Source organism: Oncorhynchus kisutch, linkage group LG4 (assembly GCF_002021735.2).
Source record: "Oncorhynchus kisutch isolate 150728-3 linkage group LG4, Okis_V2, whole genome shotgun sequence".
In the NCBI taxonomy this organism is placed as follows: Eukaryota; Metazoa; Chordata; class Actinopteri; order Salmoniformes; family Salmonidae; genus Oncorhynchus; species Oncorhynchus kisutch.
This window is the reverse complement of record NC_034177.2, coordinates 46187678-46211106: the sequence shown is the minus strand read 5'-3', so window position 1 is coordinate 46211106 and position 23429 is coordinate 46187678. Positions and strand designations below refer to the sequence as shown.

The 23429-nt window shown below is 41.8% G+C and overlaps 2 long non-coding RNA genes across 4 annotated transcripts; both read right to left on the bottom strand.

Moving 5' to 3' along the window:
• Positions 1-742: 742 nt before the first annotated feature.
• LOC109889598 (uncharacterized) lies at positions 743-4743 on the bottom strand. Of its 3 annotated transcripts, none has more exons than XR_002255296.2 (4): positions 3207-3691; positions 2824-2908; positions 2638-2727; positions 743-2417 (listed from the first exon to the last, which is right to left on the bottom strand). It is a non-coding gene; the product is annotated as an uncharacterized LOC109889598 (long non-coding RNA). The 3 variants fall into 3 exon arrangements; XR_004209744.1 differs by lacking the exon at positions 3207-3691 and adding an exon at positions 4451-4743 and having other exon boundaries at positions 1057-2417; XR_004209745.1 differs by lacking the exon at positions 3207-3691 and adding an exon at positions 4451-4743 and having other exon boundaries at positions 1057-2417; positions 2867-2908.
• A 7602-nt stretch (positions 4744-12345) lies between these two features.
• On the bottom strand, positions 12346-21929 carry LOC109888709 (uncharacterized). The gene is made up of 8 exons (XR_004209743.1): positions 21776-21929; positions 20767-20865; positions 20580-20669; positions 20232-20367; positions 14897-14960; positions 14669-14756; positions 14528-14599; positions 12346-14009 (listed from the first exon to the last, which is right to left on the bottom strand). It is a non-coding gene; the product is annotated as an uncharacterized LOC109888709 (long non-coding RNA).
• Positions 21930-23429: the final 1500 nt, after the last annotated feature.

Here is a 23429-nt window from a genome sequence, read left to right as displayed (position 1 = left end):
GAATGTCCTCTATCTCACTGTTCGGGGGAAGTTTTTCCTGGTGGATGGTTCACTTTTGGAGTGACTAAGGTCTCAAGAATACAAAGCCTGCTGACTTGAAATGTTACAGAAAAATAAAGACAATTCTAAGCTATTAATCTGTTACTTGGATATATTGAATCCATTACTAAAATGGTTGTTCCAGTTTAAATACTTTAATGAAGAACTACACTACAGCCGTCGAGTTGCCTTCCGTGTTGCATCATTCTGGCATTCTACATAGATATTTTCTGTCATAAAATAGAAATAATGCATCAAATATCGAGAATTTAAAATTGTTCATTATTTTACGCTTCCATTAGGTACAACTTAGGCAGTTGGATAGCTTTTATAGATTTCATAGGAGGCATTCTCTCGATGGCTGATGACAAAGCATTGAGTGGCTGCTGCCAACATACAGACTCAATCTCTCGCCACTTTAATAATGACTAATTCCATGTAATAAATGTATCACTAGTCACTTAAACAATGCCACTTTATATAATGTTTACATAGCCTACATTTCTGTCATTTAAATAGTTGAGGCTGTGTGTAAGTTCAGATGGTGTTCAAGGTACAGTGTTCAACCTCCTTTCGTTACAGACCTTTAGTGCCCCCCTGTGGAATATCACGTGACATTACATGGGGATCAACATTTGTTTTTGAGGGTTAAAAAGAAAAACATGGATAATGTTAGAATAAAATCATGCCGAGGAAGCTTTTATTCAAAAGACGAAGGATGAAGCTTTTATTCAAAAGACGAAGGATGAGACACGACGTGTCGTAGTGTCAAGCTTCAGATCAAAAGAAAAACGATACAGTCACTGCCTCGCAGTCCAACCAACAGTATTTTAAACAAAGCACAGTTTGAAGGCTTAGCAAAAGTCATTCATATTTCACAAACGTAAGGCAACACTACATCTATTCCAGATAAAGGGGTGCTTTTTATTCGTATAAAATGAATAATTTATGTAAGCATTGTCTTATGTGGCACTATCAGGTCTTTCTTGCAAAAGTGGGATCTTTTGGCAAGAGAGACCTGGTTACCGCAGAACCCAGCAGTTATATTTCATCTGCAGCTGTCTGCTTCCCTTACATGTGCAAGTTGAGACAGGGCCTCTTGACTCAAGCAAAGAGAACTTTGGCCAAATATTACGACAAACAAGCCTACTGGTCAGAAAATGTTGTTCAGCATTCTCGCATTTCATAAACACTGTCTTTGGATAGATCCTCATTTCCAATGCTGTAGTACAAATAGTTCCACCTGAGAATTTATCAGTGTTGCTATATATTGAAAATGTGAGGAATTTTGGCGCTATGGAGTGAGTCAGATGTGCCTCCTTCGGATTAATACAAATTTGAATCGGAACTTCACTTATATTAGTCCGGTCAGCATTTACCTCTACTCTTTGGTCAACAAATCCAATGAAGAAATAAACATTCTACTAAAAGGGTATACTTCATAGCTCACAAGAAACCAAGAACACACACCACACATCATTTTCAACTGCAATAAAACTTTATAGAAACAGAATTCTTTGGAACATGGTGATGATAGATTAACATTTGCCTAACTAGAATAACAAGTGGATTAATATTAATCTCTAGTTGATACTGAGGGACATGTTCTATCATCACACCAGCGTACTAGATACTCTGGATACTCCCAAGGGGTTGAAGCAGTCCATCTTCAGGAAGAGAACACTGTTCAACAGCCTGGATCGGTGGGCGTTGGATAATTTCTGTCACCTGCCCTTTGTGGTTCGGGGTTGAAAGGGCAGTGGAGGTACTAGGATGGCAGGCAGGGCAGATGCTGGCTGATCCTCTTTGGTCCATGGGAGGTCATGAAGTCTCAATAGGGCTCCTGATTAGCGCAGCGGTATAAGGCACTGGTCCCATAGGGCAGCTCACAATTGGCCAAGTGTCGTCTGGGTTAGGGTTTGGCCGGGGTAGGTCGTCATTGTAAATAAGAATTTGTTCTTAACTAACTTCACAATTTAAATAAATGTAAAAAAATAAATTTAAAAAATGAATGTGTGTGTGTGTGTGTGTGTGTGACCCCTTACAACTGGCTTTGCTCCATCTCTTCAGAAAGAGACTCTTCATCCATCTCCACGATCGAGGGCAGTGATGGAGAGACACACACTGGGAAGAAAGGCCCAGACTTAAAGTTAACGTCCCAGTGAATGGGCTTCACTCTCTTCCTGCGCCCTCGTTGGCTATTCTCCCATTCCCGCTCAGCCTTGGCACGGGATGCGGGCATGTGCCACTGCTTGATAGGAGGCTGGTCTTCCAGTGGGACCAAGGGGGTCAAGAGCATTTCAAAGGGGCACTTCTCGCCCGCCTGCACGGCTCTCCTACTGGTCAGTAAAGGGGAGTGGTCGGTGCGACCTGTGTGGCTGTATTGCAGAAAAAAAAGTATCTTAGATAACTAGACAGATAACAAAGTATTTGGACACTGGCATATTTTGATTAGTTATGGCTCTGTGCTCCTCTACTTTACATTTTGTTGTAATACAATGAATATGGGATGAAAGTGCAGACTTGCCTATATTTGATTTACAAAACAGATTCACAAGAACTTACAGTATGTGCTGGTGTTGAATGACACTAACTTACATATACGCTGTCTGTTCTGATCAACGGTGGTTCATCATCCAACACATGGACTATCGACCCAGAGGTACTGGCAGCCTCGGTGTCTGACATCTAAGGATACAATAATATTAAATTAGTCATGTGCAAATTAGGCAATTTAATATTATTCAAAAATCCCCAGTATCCTCATTCTAACAACTGACAAACCTGAGCTTCGGGATTTATTATTTCCTTTTGAAATTTGGCTTACAAGTTGAATTACGTCCATGCGTCTTCTTAGCCTCTGCAGTGCCTTTGTAAAGGAAGACAAATATCAAAAAGAATGATTGAGACTTAAAAGAGTGACAAGATTGCTCGGCACACAACAAAGGGGATGGGCTGGGGGACACCAATGACGGTCCTACAAACATCTATTACAATTTCCTTTTTTAAGACGACTTTCAAGGTAAAAAAGCAAGTATAAGCATAACATAAGCACATTATACAAGTTCCTGGATGCAACAAAAGCTGATCTGCTTTTATGGATGGACTAAACGAGAAACAGTATGAGTGATATGGATAAAGCAAGGCATCTGAATTGGCAGTCCTACCAAATGTTACACTTTCCATAATCCTTATTCCTGTTGTGGTGTAGCTCCCTCCAGTAACCACGAGCACAACCGTTCCTTGATTTTAACTAGCGGCTTTATTATGTAGATTTAGTCAGAATTATCACCTTCCGTGAGAACTAAAGTAAATTCAAATACAGTTAAGCACACTCTTACAAACGTATCTTACGAGTGACTTATTAGCTTGGTATAACTCTGAAGTGCTTACATACATAAACAGTTTAGCCGGCGCTATAACAGTATCAGATTAAACACATTAATAATAAAGGAAAAATAACTAATTTGCTGCTTATTACAGAAGGGAGGAAATCAAACTTAACCCTTATTTTTCCTGGCATGAATTCACACTTCATCCTTAATTATTATAATGTTACCATCCTAACATACACACTTCAACCTTTACGAATTTCACCCGATGACATGAAAATTTTGCTAACACAGCGCGGGATTGCCTTCGCTCCAAAAGTGTGTTGCTACAATAAGGATCCCCATTACAACAGTTATTAGCTATTTAGTTCCGCTTGTCTTATCATTTCCCACGTATAGCGAACACGTAAACATTTCAAACAAAAAACAACGACATAGACTGACAGTTTAACTGTCAGTTACATGTGCTGTTTCACTCTTTTACATGCAAAGCTAAAATAACTAGCAACTTATTTATTTGTGGGTAAGAAAGGGCTATAAAAAAACGTCCAAAACTTTTTTATATTTTAATGAGGGGATTTATTTAAATATTTCGTCACACATGCATGCTTATGACTTGACAAAACAAATGAAAAGGAACTGGATTTTCTAGCTAGCTTGTAAACCAATTCAAGTTACATTGGCAATATTATTTTCCAATGCATGTAACATTGGTTTAACCACAATCATGTATTCTGAATCAAAGATATGTTTACCAATTATGCTAAACTAGCATGCTAACCACTAGCTAGCACGCTAACCACTAGCAAGCAGTAAATAATTATAAGGTAAAAACATGCAAAGTAACAATTGCACAGTAATGAATGGTTTGGATGACCCTACCAATTTCAATCTCATGACGCAGTAAATCTGACACAATGCGGCTTTCGGACATTGTCAATGCATGTCGGATTCCACCGAAAGATATACATGAGCTAACATTAGTTACAAATAAAGACAATGGGAACATGTGTTGCTTGCCAATACACCACATACAATTATAGTTAAAATATTGGTAAACAGTTTAGTTAATAGCTTACCTTCTTGCATGAATGCAAACGTCTGCAACCATCCTCCTCTTCCTTTAAAAAACGGCTTGCCAGGTCAATTTCAAATTCTAGTAAATCCAGTGAAAGCTGTTTTCAAAGACTGAAAACTATCACAATTTCAGCAGATTACAGGGAAATGAATGGATTTTTTTTGTGATAACGGTGCAATATAGAAGTAGTATAAAAACTTGCACCCAGCGACCAAAACTTTTCAAAAAGTGCCTCAATAAAAGACACAATTGCGTACATGGCAACCCTGGGGAGAGATTTGTCACTGCAGCAAGGTGCAGGGGGAACTGTGTTGACCTGTGACATTTTTGGTACTTTTGTGCACTCTGCAGTGGGTGAGGGGCAGGTCCTCGAGCAGAAATTATGGAGAGTAGACAATGATTCCATCATCCCAGATTTCTGAATATGTGTGCAATATCATTACTGTCACCTACATTTCCTTAGACAATTTGGGTCCCCCATCACCTGCACCACTTGTTCAGTTTGCCACTGCTATGGGATATGGCACCGCCAGCAAAATATTGTGTAGAGGACATCCAAAGAGTCTACTGTTTTTTGAAAATATTTATTTTCTAATATAAAAAATATAAAAAAATACATTTTTTGTGTGTTAGATTTGCTTTTTGATATGTTGTATACAGTTATTTGCACTGTTGTATATAGTTTTGGTCATTTCACCAATTTGGCCACTTGGGTACATTTGGGCAACTTGTGTGGGACACCTGGGTGACTTCATGCTAAATGTCATGTAGCTCACCCATTCCTGAAGTTTTCAGTCTGACACTTTGCACACCTACAGTTGCCCTCTTGTGTTATCCATCAAAATTATCTCCAGCATCCTATCCGACTGTGTGGCTATTCTAGTACATGTGAAAGATGATGCTACAACAATAAAAAACAGAAAACGTTTGCTCTTTCTTTCTCTTTTCTTCCACCAGATCTACTGTGTTATATTCTCCTAAATTCAATTAACATTTCCACAAACTTCAGAATGTTTCCATTCAAATGATACCAAGAAAATGCATATCCTTGCCTCTGGGGCTGAGCTACAGGTAGTTAGATTAGGGTATGTCTTCAGGCGAAAATTGAGAACAAGGGATGCAGCCATAAGAGGTTAACACTGAGCCCATTTACCATTGTGATTGTGTATGGTCCTAACCATGATGATCCTACATTTTATCAAGACATCTTTTTGAAGTTAATGTGCCCATCATCAGAGATAATAATGGCAGGGGATTTTAACTTGGTACTGGACCATTCCAGTGATAGATCTTCCTCTAATAGTATCAACCTCACACAGGAAGCTAAAATGTTAAAAGCAGAAATGGAACACTTTGGACTCGTAGAGTTATGGAGATTTCACAACGAAAAGGTTAAAGAATACTCATTTTACTCCCCTGTCCATAACAGTTACTCTAGAAGAGACTCATTTCTTATTCCTGCAGCCAGGGGAAGTTTAACTACTGGGCATAAGTACTTACCAAGATGTATATCAGATCATTCTGCCCTGCTGGCTTCAGTACCAGTCAGTAGAGCACAGCCACCCTCAATAAGATGGAGGTTTGGTACATATTTACTAAATAATCCCACATTTGTAACATTTCTGAACACTCATATAGACATATTTTTTAGCACCAATAACAACCCTCCCTAATTTTATGAGAAGCTCTCCTTGCATATCTGAGGGGGCAAATCATATCCTTCAGTTCAGATGCTCGTAAGATGTATAAGGCTCAAGTAGATTCGTTGGAGAATGAAATTACAGATCTGGAAAATGAACATAGTGTAACATTTGACGACTCAACTCTACAAAAATGTAACACCCTGACGACCCATGAAGTGGAAAATGCTCTCAGGAGAACAAAACAAAACCACTACGAACATGGAGATAAAGCAGGAAAGTTGCTTCCTTGGCAGATAAGACGAGAGGATGCTAGTAGAGTTATTAGCTCTATTAAGCTACCCAGTAACACAGTTGTTCACAGTCCTGAGGAAATTCATCTAGTCTTCAGGGAGTTTTATGAAACATTGTACAAGTCTGAAGGGGATGCCCCTGCCACAATGCATGAGTTTTTGAACAAACTCAATTTACAAACTTAAATGATGAGGATAGAGAGCACTTGGAGAAAGAGATTACATCAGAGGAAATTACGGAATCCATTTTCTACACTGCTGGGGGAAAATCACCAGGGTTAGATGGATTCCCTATTGAATTCTATCGATCCTTTTTACCCAAACTAATTGAGCTTCTTTGCAGTATGTTTAATTATACCATAGAGACAGAAAAGCTCCCAGACACACTTGAACAGTTACTGATCACAGTTTTGTTAAAACCTGGGAAAGATTCTATGCTTTGTGGGTCATATAGACCAATATCTCTATTGAACATTTCATATAAGATTCTTGCGAAACTCATTGCTCTTAGACTGGATAAGGTTCTATCGGACTTGGTTGATATGGACCAAACAGGCTTTGTAAGAAACCGCTCATCTCCTGATAATATCAGAAGATGATTTAATATTATTTGTTATGTAGAGAATGACCAAGAATCTGTAGTGGCGGCTTCATTAGATGCGGAACAAGCTTTTGACCGCATAGAATGGAACTACCTGTTAGAAGTTTTACATAGGATGAATATTGGACCTTAGTATGTAGGTCTGGTTCGATTACTGTACAAATGTCCGGTAGCTCAGATCCTGACTAATGGAAACATTTCCTCACAGTTCTCTCTATCATGTGGCATAAGATAGGGTTGTCCCGCTAGTCTGCTCCTATTTTCTTTGGCTATAGAGCCACTGGCAGAAGCTTTTAGATCTCATCCATCCATGGTGTTTGTATAGGTGGGCGTGAACATCTGGTCTCGGTATATGCCGATGACATTTTGCTTTACCTCACTAAACCAGAAATTTCACTCCGAACATTAGTTGACATCCTGAAAGAATATGGGACCTTTTCAGGATATAAAAAAGAATAGCAGAATATAATTATGCCTTTTAACAGGGCAGATATGCAGAACCCAATCTTACACCAAACATTTTCTTGGAAACCACAGAAAATGACATATCTTGGATTGCAAATTTATTCTGAAATTATTAAGACATATCAACTGAACTATACTCCACTTCTCAAAAAGGTTGGGGAAGAATTGGATAGATGGCGGGATTTACCAATTTCTCTTATTGGGCGGGTCAATTATGTAAAGATGAATATATTACCAAAATTCTTGTACCTTTTTCAAACCTTGCCTTTTCCTTTTCCCAAAGTATTTTTCTAACAACTTAATAGGAAGATTTCTTCATTTCTGTGGAAAGGGAAAACCTCCAGAGTGAAACTCACAACTTTATGCAAACCATACTCAGAAGGAGGACTCACTCTACCTGACTTCCAGTTGTATTACTGGGCATCTCAGTTAAACTGTGTGGATATGGCAAGATACAACAACAAGTTCACCCTCTGGGAGACAGATAGAGGAGGAGTGTCTGACCCCTGCTACATTGGCATCTATACCTTATATTAGCCCACCTAAAGCTTTGCTAGGCCTCATAAACAACCCTTTCATTAAAAACACTTTAAATATATGGATTGAAGTCTGTAAACAAACAGAAGAGCTGAGATCTATATATGAACAAACACCTTTCTATATAACCACATCTTACCCAAAGCCCTGAGAGATGGTATTACATTTTCTTGGTTCAACAAAGGAATTAAAACATTTGGTCATCTCTATAGAGAAGGTGAACAACTGTCCTTTCAACAACTGGCATCTCATTTTAAGTTACCTCACACTCTTTTCTTCAAGTACCTACAGGTTAGGCATTATATTGCCACTCAGCAGGGAGGTAGGATTCAGCCCATGAGTAAACCTAAAACTGATCAACTGTGGCTGGAGAGGAAATGGGTAAAAGGTTTCATTTCCTACATGTACTCAAGGCTTCAAGCTCTGTTGGGGAATGATGCACCTCTGAAAGCTTGCATGAAGTGGCATGATGACCTTGGTCTCATATTTGAGGATTAGAAATGGGGAAAGCTCTTTTTAGATGCTCAGCGTCTTTCATTTAACACAAGGCACAAGTTGATGCAATTCAATATTTTACATAGGGTCTACTTTACACCAGAGAGACTGTACAAGATCACTTCTAAATATTTAACATTTTGCCCAATGTGTAAAACGGGAGTGTGCACAGTTATGTATATGTTTTTGTCCTGCCCTGAACTAAATAATTATTGGAAAGACATTATTCATATCTTATCACAGGTCACTAATATGATGGTACCACTAGATCCTTCCCTTATTCTTCTTGGAGATGATTCTGTTCTACAAGTTAATATTTGTAGCAAAACCAGATTCATTAAATTGTCAGTCATTGCAGCCAATAAATGCACAACTATTATATGGAAGAGTGACACTCCGCTAAGAAAGCAGATGTGGCTGAAAGAACTGTCATATTCTGATGATTGTTAAATTGTAAAAAAAATTAAAAATAAATGCTAATAAATATATTGTAAAAAAAAAAGTATGACAATTGAGTACTTTTTCCACCACTGATCATTTACATTTTAGTCATTTAGCATACTGGTCACCCGTGGGAATCGCACCCACAACCCTGGCGACTAAACCACACTGTGCTTCATCAAATAGCAGAACCAAATGACCTGGTTTGAAGTTGAGATGACATGGTGCAAGTGATCAGTGCTGTTCGAGATTCTACATTGACTACAGCAATTGTGAATATCTCCACAGATCTCCACAACCTACAGAAGGCATGCTATCTTGAACATGCACATTTTATATGATTAACTTTACATATGAATGAATACATGTATAGTTACAGTAACCTCAAAATGTGGCCATGGATCTGTTACTTATTTTAAGGTTGAATAAATACTGTTACATTACTTTCTAAGAAAGCCTTAACTTTTGGCTATTTACTGTATTACAAGAGTAAAATTGAATTGTGTTTAGTTGACAACGCAACCAAATATCAACATAAATATTATATTTACTGCTTGGATAGTTCAATCTAAGACACTGGCTTAATTCCATTCTTTAAATTTCATTTTTGGTTGAGTTGGAGACGTGAAGCCAACATATAATTTATTAACTTGTTTTGTTGACAAATTAACAGGCTATTTATTGTATTTCTAAAGTGAAATTGAAATGTTTTTAGTCAACAACATCAATTTAGGCATCAGGCATGTCACTTCCCCCATTGGCTGACGGTGCTAATACCGAATGGGACCAAAATATTGTGGGTTTAGCTTTGACTCAAAACGAATGCACAACAAGAATACACACACAACTACTACTATTATAGTATAGAAGTTAAAATACCTGTAGCTATGTTCCTACTTGGACATAATCAAAAACATTGACACCACAGTGATTCTCCTTCTAAGAGGATGCTCTAATAAATAGATCATTGCGATTGTCAGATTTATTTGAGTACTGGGAATTTATTTGCCGTGCATATATGCTGATAAGTTGAATATGAAACTAAAATCGTGAATGTTTTTCAAAGGCATCTGTGTGGCATCAGCTGCGAACGTTCCACACAGACGTTCAATGAGTGAACGAGTTCTACGAAACTCACTAGGTCTACTCTCATTTTAATACATTCAAAACCACTACTGTAATGAAAATAAAAGCCAATAAACTGAATATTTACTGTCAAAGTACTATTTTATTTAAGTGTTGAATTAGGCCTATTTAATTTAATTTTGCATTTCATGCCTATTCAAGTGGTTTTGACAAACTTTTATGATGTGGACGGCTACTATGTCATGATGTACATGATGTCATAATGAAGCATTCTTTTGTTAAAAAAAAACATTCCATAGACAGGTCATTGACGCTCTTCCTGAACTAAGGTAGGACCTATAATTTAATGAAATAATCTCAAAACACTACTTGTATCTTATGATAACTTTATTTGACCAATAACTGTAAGAAAAACTGTTATGTCTTGTGATTTGTGACAAAAAAAGTATTTCTTTAAACAAGGTATTGTGGTCTTGTGTTTCTGTTTTTAATAATATTTTGTTGAAACTGTATAGTCAAATCCTACGTGAGCAAATTATCTGGAAGTCCAAATTGAAGGTAGGCCTTAGTCTGTGAATCTTTCATTTTTATGAATTTGTGAACATTTTGGCAGGAATTGGAATGTCATTTGAAAGTGGAAAAACACTAGTTTATAATTACAACTTTGATCAAATTCTATTGTAATATATGTAATTTATTCTATATTCTTATTCTCAAACATGTTGTTTGCTCCTCCACTGTGACTCTCACAGCCATGAAAGACAGAGGGAAGTCCAGGACTAGGACACAAGAGACCAGTCAGAACAGTTCTGAGAACAGCCTGACAGACATCCTCAGTGTCAGGTGTGCCAGTGATATTGTCCTACAGCCAATGCCACCAGGGAGAAAGAATAGCCGATCCCACTTCCACAACATGGATGTGATTAAAGAGGGGGCTGACATGGGAAGGCTTCCAATGGCCACTCCACCCATCAGGCTCCCAATGCTCACTGTGACCTGTCTCAATGCCCAAAGGAACAAAAACACCCTTAAGGTGCCTCGCATGCCTCGTCTGCAGCTGGAGGGACAGATGGGTAGCAAGCGTCTGGGTCCGGTTAAAACCAAAACCGGAGGGAGCACATTTACCTCCAGCCACAAGAAGGAGCCAGAGGTTAAATCCAGCAGACCACAGACATCAGGAAGCATCCCTAGGAGGCCCAATTTATGCTCCACTGCAGCCAAGGCAGTAGCTCCTTTATCTGGGACTCCATGCAGCCAGTCTGAGGTCAGGATCCAGGCCAATCCTCTCAAGAGGTCTAACATCCAGGACCAAAGGCCCCGCTCTCCTCCTGCTCAGGCCAGACGGTCTCTGTCTGACGGCAGCCTCTTACAACCGCCATGTTCTCCTGTGGATGTCCTCCAGCCGGAGGTCCAGGCCAGCAGAAGCCTGGCTCGACCCAAGACCGGGATAGCTAGGATAACAAGACATACTGATGGCAGCACTCTGAGGTTCCCTAACCAGACCTTAGAGATTATAAACTCCATGGGTAGGAGGGAGACTTCCAATTCTTTCCCTGTGCTGCCAACCATTGCAGTGTCAGCCTCACCTGCCCAGATGGCCATCCCATTGCCTACCCCAATGGTCAACCATGTGCCTGACCTTCTGGTGCCTATTCCATCTGCTTCTCCGGTTCCTTCCAGCCGAGTGCCTGCCCCACCTGCCTCCCCAGTGCCAGCCCGGCCTGCCAATGCCAGATCACGGCGTGTGTCGAAGAGGATCCAGCTCTTACAGATCCAGTCTGCTATGCTGGACCAGCAGCTACCAGAGCAACTGGGTGACAAACAAATCATATTACCCTCCGAGCCCCTGTCCTTCAGTAGCACTGAGAGGTTGTTCCTCTGTGGTCCACCTTTAGTCTGTGGAGATGATGGCTGTCACCCCCTGACCAGACCTACGCCCAGCCACACAGGTCGCACCGACCACTCCCCTTTGCTGACTAGCAGGAGAACCGTGCAAGCGGGCGAGAAGTGCCCCTTTGATACCCTCTTGACCCCACTGGCAGAACAGCCTATCAAGCGGGGGCACATGTTCGCCTCCCGTGCCAAGGCCGAGCGGGAGAATAGCCAACGAGGGCGCAGGAAGAGAGTGAAGCCCATTCACTGGGACGTTAACTTTAAGTCTGGGCCTTTCTTCCCAGTGTGTGTCTCTCCATCACTGCCCTCGATCTTGGAGGTGGATGAAGAGTCTCTGTCTGAAGAGATGGAGCAAAGCCAGTTGTAAGGAGTCACACACACACACACACACACACACCCTCATTTTTTTATATTTTTTTACCTTTATTTAAATTGTGCAGTTAGTTAAGAACAAATTCTTATTTACCATGACGACCTACCCCGGCCAAACCCTAACCCGGACGACACTGGGCCAATTGTGAGCCGCCCTATGGGACCAGTGCCTTATACCGCTGCGCCAATCGGGAGCCTTATTGAGCCCTGCCAGCCCTCCTAGTACCTCCACTGCCCTTTCAACCCAAACCACAAAGGGCAGGTGACAGAAATGATCCAGCGCCCACCGATCCAGGATGTTCTGCATGAGCAGCAGCAGCTACTGTCGGAAGTACTGTTGGAACAGACTTTTCCTATGAGACCCAACAGGAGCCACAAGCTGTCAAAGTACTTTCATCCCTGGGGTGTGGATCTTCTCAAAGTGTTCTCTTCCTGAAGATGGACTGCTTCAACGCCTTAGGAGTATCTAGTACGCTGGTGTGATGATAGAATATGTCCCTCAGTATCAACTAGAGATTAATATTAATCTACTTGTTATTCTAGTTAGGCAAATGTTAATTTATCATCACCATGTTCCAAAGAATTCTGTTTCTATAAAGTTTTATTGCTGTTGAAAATGATGTGTGGTGTGTGTTGTTGGTTTCTTGTGAGCTATGAAGTATACCCTTTCAGTAGAATGTTTATTTCTTCATTGGATTGGTTGATTTGTTGACCAAAGAGAAGAGGTAAGTGTTGACCGGACTAATATAAGTGAATTTCCGGTTCAAATTTGTATTAATCCAAAGGAGGCACATCTGACTCACACCATAGTGCCAAAATTCCTCACGTTTTCAATATATAGCAACACTGACAAATTCTCAGCTGGAACTATTTGTACTACAGCATTGGAAATGAGGATCTACCAAAACAGTGTTTATGAAATGCGAGAATGCTGAACAACATTTTCTGACCAGTAGGCTTGTTTGTCATAATATTTGGCCAAAGTTCTCTTTGCTTGAGTCAAGAGGCCCTGTCTCAACTTGCACATGTAAGGGAAGCAGACAGCTGCAGATGAAATATAACTGCTGGGTTCTGCGGTAACCAGGTCTCTCTTGCCAAAAGAACCCACTTTTGCAAGAAAGACCTGGATAGTGCCACATAAGACAGCGTAAGACAGCGCTTATATAAATGATTCCTTTTATACGAATAAAAAGCACTCCATCTGGAATAGATGTAGTGTTGCCTTACATTTGTGAAATATGAATGACTTTTGCTAAGCCTTCAAACTGTGCTTCGTTTAAAATACTGTTGGTTGGACTGCGAGGCAGTGACTGTATCGTTTTTCTTTTGATCTGAAGCCTGACATTGTAAGACACGTCATGTCTCATCCTTCGTCTTTTGAATAAAGCTTCCTCAGCATGATTTTATTCTAACATTATCCATGTATTTTTTTTTTCAACCCTCAAAAACAAATGTTGATCCCCATGTAACGACAAGTGGTATTCCACAGGGGGGCACTAAAGGTCTGTAAGAAAGGAGGTTGAACACTTTGTAAATTGAACACCATCTAAACTTACACACAGCCTCAACTATTTACTGAACTGTGCTGCTCTGCTGTCCCTGTTTACTAGCGCTTGGGGAGAAGCAGAAATGCATGCGTTTTCCAGGCACTTTTCCCCATTTGGATAAAGTTCATCAAGGAATCTTCAACTGCATCCACCTCTATTGTTGACCAACACCGTTTTGTTCCTTTGTCACCTTTGTAAAGAGATGGCATTATGAATGACTACATTAAATATAGGTTGACTACAATACAGTACTTGAACATCTCTCTGTATTAACTCTACAAGGTTACAGCTGTACAGTGTGTTGAAATTAAACTAACAATCCCAACTAAATAACTACATAGACAAGGATGTGAGAGGAGAATGTGCAATGCTGACATCAAGGCAGACTCAATCTGTATGGAATCTAAGCCCAACAATCTGTTTGCAACGTAAACCTTCTAATAAAAGCAATACCTATTAAATCAAGTTCCCTCCCTCAAGAAAAACTATGTAAAGTGTGGTAATCCTTCTGTGTTATCATCTATCCTGACACATTAGTTCCAGATCTAACGTCTTGACTTGTGTCCAATCCAAACTGAACCGTTCTGTGCTGGCATGGTTAGAAATACACTAACTGATAAAGACAGGATTGGACCAGCACAGTACGGCCATAAGTTGACACTACAGAGTGAAAATGCACTGACTGAAGGCAGCAGGAAACATGCTTACCGTGTGAGCCTCTCTTTTGTCCCAGCTTTCCCTTGGTCATTGGTTGTTTGGCCCGAATCGCTGACATCTCTCCTGGAAAACATGTTGAAAAGGACATTGTAATTAAGAATAGGTCCATGTGTATGTAAGGTTTCGGCATACCAGTCAGATTTTCTTCATAGGATTCTTCAGACGACTCCTCTTTCTCAGTCATTCTCTGATGCGCAATCAGTGGCCGCAGCATCCATTTCTTCAGACATAATAGTTTGTAAAAGACAATAAAAACTAAATCAAATTGCAGCAAGTTAAATCAATGCACAACAAATTAGAGCCAGCATTTTTTGCCAGAGTGAAAATGCACTGACTGAAGACAGTGGTAAACATGTTTACCGTGTGAACCACTCTTTTGTCCCAGCTTTCCCTTGGTCATTGGCCCGAATCACCGACATCTCTCCTGGAAAACATCAGTGGGAATCATGTCAGTTTCACCCAATCCAACCTATGAACCAATCCATAAGCGATAACTGTTGGAGCAACTCAAAATGCAGGTTTATAACAGCTGTGCCATTCAAGCCTATTGAATATGGTATGAGAGGGACGGCTACAGCCACACAAACCCTACAGATACAGCCATGTAGTGAGAGGGGAACGCGCAATACCATGCTGAAATGAAGGCAGACTCCATCAGGGTGGATCCTAACCTTTTTCACACCACTGTACAATCCAAGCGGAACCGTTCTGTGCTGGCATGGTATGAAATACACTAACTGACAGAGACGGTCGCCTCGATTCGCGTTCTTAGGAAACTATGCAGTATTTTGTTTTTTTATGTATTATTTCTAACACTGTTCCCCAGGAAATCTTAAGTCTTATTACATACAGCCGGGAAGAACTATTGGATATAAGAGCAACGTCAACATACCAACATTACGACCAGGAATATGACTTTCCCAAAGCAGATCCTCTGTTTGGACCACCACCAGGACAATGGATCGGATTCCAGAAGGCGACCAAAAACAATGGCGCCCCAGAAGGGGAAGACGGAGCGGTCTTCTGGTCAGGCTCCGTAGAAGGGCACATCGCTCACCGCTCCCGAGTATACTACTCGCCAATGTCCAGTCTCTTCACCACAAGGTAGACGAAATTCAAGCAAGGGTTGCATTCCAGAGAGACATCAGAGATTGTAACATTCTCTGTTTCACGGAAACATGGCTCACTCGGGATACGTTATCAGACTCGGTACTGCCACCCGGTTTCTTCACGCATCGCGCCGACAGAAACAAACATCTCTCTGGAAAGAAGAAGGGCGGGGGTGTATGTCTTATGATTAACAAATCGCAAATCTGACAACGACTCGATTTTGTTGCTCCCAGCCTATAGACAGAAACTAAAACAGGAAACGCCCGTGCTCAGGTCTGTTCAATGCTGGTCCGACCAATCTGATTCCACACTTCAAGATCGCTTCGATCACGTGGACTGGGATATGTTCCGGATAGCCTTAGACAACAACATTGATGTATACGCTGATTCGGTGAGCGAGTTTATTAGCAAGTGCATCGGTGATGTTGTACCCACGGTGACTATTAAAACCTTCCCCAACCAGAAACCGTGGATTGATGGCAGCATTCGGACAAAACTGAAAACGCGAACCACTGCTTTTAATCATGGCAAGGCAACCGGAAACATGACCGAATACAAACAGTGTAGCTACTCCCTCCGCAAGGCAATCAAACAAGCTAAGCGTCAGTATAGAGACAAAGTAGAGTCGCAATTCAACGGCTCAGACATGAGACCTACAGTGGGGAGAACAAGTATTTGATACACTGCCGATTTTGCAGATTTTCCTACTTACAAAGCATGTAGAGGTCCATAATTTTTTATCATAGGTACACTTCAACTGTGAGAGACGGAATCTAAAACAAAAATCCAGAAAATCACATTGTATGATTTTTAAGTAATTAATTTGCATTTTATTGCATGACATAAGTATTTGATCACCTACCAACCAGTAAGAATTCCGGCTCTCACAGACCTGTTCGTTTTTTTTAAGAAGCCCTCCTGTTCTCCACTCATTACCTGTATTAACTGCACCTGTTTGAACTCGTTACCTGTAAAAAAGACACCTGTCCACACACTCAATCAAACAGACTCCAACCTCTCCACAATGGCCAAGACTAGAGAGCTGTGTAAGGACATCAGGGATAAAATTGTAGACCTGCACAAGGCTGGGATAGGCTACAGGACAATAGGCAATCAGCTTGGTGAGAAAGCAACAACTGTTGGTGCAATTAATAGAAAATGGATGAAGTTCAAGATGACGGTCAATCACCCTCGATCTGCGGCTCCATGCAAGATCTCACCTCGTGGGGGATCAATGATCATGAGGAAGGTGAGGGATCAGCCCAGAACTACACGGCAGGACCTGGTCAATGACCTGAAGAGAGCTGGGACCACAGTCTCAAAGAAAACCATTAGTAACACACTACGCCGTCATGGATTAAAATCCTGCAGCGCACGCAACATCCCCCTGTTCAAGCCAGCGCATGTCCAGGCCCGTCTGAAGTTTGCCAATGACCATCTGGATGATCCAGAGGAGGAATGGGAGAAGGTAATGTGGTCTGATGAGACAAAAATAGAGCTTTTTGGTCTAAACTCCACTCGCATTGTTTGGAGGAAGAAGAAGGATGAGTACAACCCCAAGAACACCATCCCAACCGTGAAGCATGGAGGTGGAAACATCATTCTTTGGGGATGCTTTTCTGCAAAGGGGACAGTACGACTGCACTGTATTGAGGGGAGGATGGATGGGGCCATGTATCACGAGATCTTGGCCAACAACCTCCTTCCCTCAGTAAGAGCATTGAAGATGGGTCGTGGCTGGGTCTTCCAGCATGACAACGACCCGAAACAAAATGCCAGTGCAACTAAGGAGTGGCTCCGTAAGAAGCATCTCAAGGTCCTGGAGTGGCCTAGCCAGTCTCCAGACCCGAACCCAATAGAAAATCTTTGGAGGGAGCTGAAAGTCCGTATTGCCCACCAACAGCCCCGAAACCTGAAGGACCTGGAGAAGTTCTGTATGAAGGAGTGGGCCAAAATCCCAGCTGCAGTGTGTGCAAACCTAGTCAAGAACTACAGGAAACGTATGATCTCTGTAATTTCAAACAAAGGTTTCTGTACCAAATATTAAGTTCTGCTTTTCTGATGTATCAAATTCTTATGTCATGCAATAAAATGCAAATTAATTACTTAAAAATCATACAATGTGATTTTCTGGATTTTTGTTTTAGATTCCGTCTCTCACAGTTGAAGTATACCTATGATAAAAATGTACAGACCTCTACATGCTTTGTAAGTAGGAAAACCTGCAAAATCGGCAGTGTATCAAATACTTGTTCTCCCCACTGTATGTGGCAGGGTCTACAGTCAATCACGGATTATAAAAAGAAAACCAGCACCGTCGTGGACACTGACGTCTTGCTCCCAGACAAACTAAACAACTTCTTTGCTCGCTTTGAGGATAATACACTGACCAAACCAAAACCTGCGGGCTCTTTTTCACCGCAGCCAACGTGAGTAAAACATTTAAACTAGTTAACCCTCGCATGGCTGCCGGTCCAGACGGCATCCCTAGCTGTGTCCTCAGAGCATGCGCAGACCAGCTGGCTGGTGTGTTTACGGACATATTCAATCAATCCCTATCCAAGTCTGCTGTACCCACATGCTCCAAGAGTGCCACCATTGTTCCTGTTCCCAAGAAAGCTAATGTAACTGAGCTAAACGACTAGCACTTCCTTCCGTCATCATGAAGTGCTTTGAGAGACGAGTCAAGGATCATATCACCTTCACCCTAGACCCACTCCAATTTGCTTACCGCCCCAATAGGTCCACAGACGACGCAATCGCAATCACACTGCCCTAACCCATCTGGACAAGAGGAATACCTATATAAGAATGATGTTCATTGATTACACCATAGTACCCTCCAAACTCGTCATTAAGCTCGAGACAAACTACCTGCCCTCCAGGACAACTACACCATCCGATGTCACAGGAAGGCCAAAAAGATCATCAAGGACAACAACCACCCGAGCCACTGCCTGTTCACCCAGGCTATCATCCAGAAGGTGAGGTCAGTACAGGTGCATTAAAGCTGGGACCGAGAGACTGAAAAAAAAGCTTCTATCTCAAGGCCATCAGACTGTTAAACAGCCATCACTAACATTGAGTGGCTGCTGACTCAAATCTCTAGCCACTTTAATAATTAAAAATTGGATGTAATAAATGTATCACTAGTCACTTTTAACAATGCCACTTTCTAAACTGTTTACATACCCTACATTACTCATCTCATATGTATATACTGTACTCTATACCATCTACTGTATCTCCCTCATCCATATACTTACATGTACATATTCTTATTCATTCCTTTACACTTGTGTGTATTTTTATTTTTTATTTCACCTTTATTTAACCAGGTAGGCTAGCTGAGAACAAGTTCTCAATTACAACTGTGACCTGGCCAAGATAAAGCAAAGCAGTGCAACACGAACAACAACACAGAGTTACACATGGAATAAACAAACATGCAGTCAATAATACAATAGAAAACGTCTATATAATGTGTGCAAATGAGGTAGGATAACGGAGGTACGGCAATAAATAGGCCATAGTGGCGAAATAATTACAATATAGCAATTAAACACTGGAGTGATAGATGTGCAGAAGATGAGTGTACAAGTAGAGATACTGGGGTGCAAAGGAGCTAAATAAATAAAATAGATAACAGTATGGGGATGAGGTAGTTGGATGGGCTGATTACAGGAGGGCTATGTACAGGTGCAGTGATCTATGAGCTGCTCGGACAGCTGGTGCTTAAAGCTAGTGAGGGAGATATGAGTCCCCAGCTTCAGTGATTTTTGCAGTTCGTTCCAGTCATTGGCAGCAGAGAACTGGAAGGAAAGGTGGCGGAAGGAGGAATTGGCTAAGGGGGTGACCAGTGAAATATACCTGCTGGAGTGCGTGCTACGGGTGGGTGCTGCTATGGTGACCAGTGAACTGAGATAAGGCGGGGCTTTACCTAGCAAAGACTTATAGATGACCTGGAGCCAGTGGGTTTGGCGACGAATATGAAGCGAGGGGCAGCCTTCGAGAGCATACAGGTCGCAATGGTGGGTAGTATATGGGGCTTTGGTGACAAAGATGGCACTGTGATAGACTGCATCCAATTTGCTGAGTAGAGTGTTGGAGGCTATTTTGTAAATGACATCGCCGAAGTCAAGGATCATTTGGCAGCATGAGTATGTTTGGCAGCATGAATGATGGATGCTTTGCTGCGAAATAGGAAGCTGATTCTAGATTGAATTTTGGATTGGAGATGCTTAATGTGAGTCTGGAAGGAGAGTTTAGTCTAATCAGACACCTAGGTATTTGTAGTTGTTCACATATTCTAAGTCAGAACCATCCAGAGTAGTGATGCTGGGCGGGCGGGCAGCTGTGAGCAGCGATCGGTTGAAGAGATAAGGTAGTTGTTGTGAAATTGTTAGATTACTTGTAAGATATTACTGCACAATCAGAAATAGAAGCACAAGCATTTCGCTACACTCATATAAACATCTGCTAACCATGTGCATGTGACCAATAACATTTTATTTGACCACAGAGTGCAAATGCACTGACATATCAGATAAGAATAGGTCCATGTGTATGTAAAGTATAGGCATACCGGTCAGATTTTCTTCATAGAAATTGCCTTCCTCTGATGATCCTGATGGCCCTGGGACATAACATCTTCACTGTTGTCAATACTAGTTATTGAGTCATCGTTGAGTCATCTTGTATCCAAGCATAGCTTTGGTCAACTGTATTGCAGAAAAAAGCATCTTAGATAACTGGAGAGATAACACAAAGTATTTGGACATTTTGATTAGTTATGGCTCTGTGCTCCTCTACTTTACATTATGTTACAATACAATGAATATGGGATGAAAGTGCAGACTTGCCTGTCTTTGATTTACAAAGCAGATTCACAAGAACTTACAGTATGTGCTGATGTTGAATGACACTAACTTACGTATACGCTGTCTGTTCTGACCAACGGTTGTGCATCATCCAACACATAGACAATCGATCCAGAGGTACTGGCAGCCTCGGTGTCTGACATCTAAGGATACAATAATATTAAATTAGTAATGTGCCACTTATGCAATGGAATATGATTCAGCAATCCCCAGTATCCTCATTCTAAACAACTGACAAACCTGAGCTTCTGGTTTTATTATTTCCTTTTCAAATCTGGCCTACAAGTTGAATTATGTTTCTTTTAGAGTTTCCATGCATCTTCTTAGCCTCTGCAGTGCCTTCGTAAAGGAAGACAAGTTTCAAAAAGAATGGTTGACACTTAAAAGAATGACAAGATTGCTCGGCACACAACAAAGGGGATGGGCTGGGGGAAAAAAGCAAGTATAAGTATAACATAAGCACATTATACAAGTTCCTGGATGCAACTAAAGCACATCTGCTTTTATGGATGGACTAAACAAGAAACAGTATGAGTTATATGGCTAAAGCAAGGCATGTGAATTGGCAGTCCTACCAAATGTTACACTTTACACAATCCTTATTCCTGTTGTGGTGTTTCACTCTTTTACGTGCAAAGCCAAAATAATTAGCAACTTATTTCTCTTTGGGTAAGAAAGGGTCATAAAAAAAACTGCCAAAACTTAAATAAAATAATTAAATGAGGGGATTTATTTAAATATTTCAGCACACATGCATGCTTATGACTTGACAAAACAGATGAAAAGGAACTGGCTTTTCTAGCTAGCTTGTAAACCAATTCAAGTTACATGGGCAATATTATTGTTCAATGCATGTAACATTGGGTTAACCACAATCATGTATTCTGAATCAAAGACATTTTGACCAATTATGCTAAACTAGCACGCTAACCGTTAGCTAGCACGCTAACCGCTAGCTAGCACGCTAATCATTAGCAAGCAGTAAATAAGTATAAGGTAAAAACATGCAAAGTAACAAATTGCACATTAATGAATGGTTTGGATGAGCCTACCAATTTCAATCTCATGATGAAGTATATCTGATACAATGCGGCTTTCGGACATTGTCAATGCATGTTGGATTCCACCGAAAGACATACATGAGCTAACATTAATTACAAATAAAGACAATGGGAACATGCATTGCTTATCAATACACCACACACCATTTTAGTTAACATATTGGTTAACAGTTTAGTTAATAGCTTACCTTCTTGCATGAATGCGAACGTCTGCAACCATCCTCCTCTTCCTTAAAAAACGTGCTGCACAGCTACTTTTGTTGTGATCATGCTCAGGCAGAGACAGGCTTGCCAGGTCAATTTCACATTTCTAGTAAATCCAGTGAAAACTCCCTTCAAAGCCTGAAAACGTTCACAATCTCAGCAGATTACAGGGAAATGAATGTATTTTAAAAATATATATATCATGCAATATAGAAGTAGAATAAAAACTTGCAGATTTCTGAATATGTGTGCACTATTATTACTGTCACTGTCAAGTTCTGACCTTAGTTCCTTTATTATGTCTTTATGTTAGTTTGGTCAGGGCGTGAGTTGGGGTGGGTAGTCTATGTTCCTTTTTCTATTATGTATTTATGTGTTTGGCCTGGTATGGTTCTCAATCAGTGCGTCTCCTCGGCCCGGGTTATATGGCACCAGCCCTACGCAGGGTGTCCCTGGTTCGCCAGCACAGCCCAGTGCGGTCTGTTCCAACCCGCCGCTCTTGCTGGGCTACGAGGAGTATCCAGCCTGGACAGGTTGTGCAGGCTCGGTGCTCAAGACCTCCATTGACCATTCGGTTCCTCCTCCATGCACCAGGTCTCCGGTGGCAGCCCCACACACCAGGCTGTCTTTCCGTCTCCACCCTCCAGGTGCTCCCTCCTGTCCAGAGCTTCCAGAGCCTCCCTCCTGTCCAGAGCTTCCAGAGTCGCCCGTCTGTCCTGAGCTGCCAGAGTCGCCCGTCTGTCCTGAGCTGCCAGAGTCGCCCGTCTGTCCAGCGCTTCCAGAGTCGCCCGTCTGTCCTGAGCTTCCAGAGTCGCCCGTCTGTCCTGAGCTGCCGGAGTCGCCCGTCTGTCCTGAGCTGCCGGAGCCCCCCGTCTCTCCTGAGCTGCCGGAGCCGCCCGTCTCTCCTGAGCTGCCGGAGCCGCCCGCCTGTCCTGAGCTGCCGGAGCCGCCCGTCAGTCAGGAGCTGCCAGAGCCGCCCGTCAGTCAGGAGCTGCCGGAGCCGCCCTTCACTACTGCGCTGCCGGAGTCTCCCGCCTGTCCAGCGCTGCCAGAGTCTCCCATCTATTCGGGGCCCGCTGCAAGGGTCCCCAATCCGAGGTCGGCGGCGAGGGTCACCGCTCCAAAGGCGCCGCTTAAGTAGACTAAGACTATGGTGGAGTGGGGTCCAGGTCCCGCCCCAGAGGCGCCACCGTGGACAGACGCCCACCCAGACCCTCCCCTATAGGTTCAGCTTTTACGGCCGGAGTCCGCACCTTTGGGGGGGGGTACTGTCACATTCTGACCTTAGTTTCTTTATTATGTCTTTGTGTTAGTTTGGTCAGGGCGTGAGTTGGGGTGGGTAGTCTATGTTCTTTCTTCTATGTTGTATTTCTGTGTTTGGCCTGGTATGGTTCTCAATCAGAGGCAGCTGTCGATCGTTGTCTCTGATTGAGAATCATACTTAGGTAGCCTGTTTTCCCCATTTTGGTTGTGGGGGATTGTTTTCTATGTCTGTGTTTTCCACACAGAACTGATTAAAAATCTGACGAACACTTACCACGCTGCGTATTGGTCTGATCCTTCCTACTCCTTCTCAGAAGAGGAGGACGAAAACCGGGACAGTCACCTACATTTCCTTAGACAATTTGGGTTTGTAGA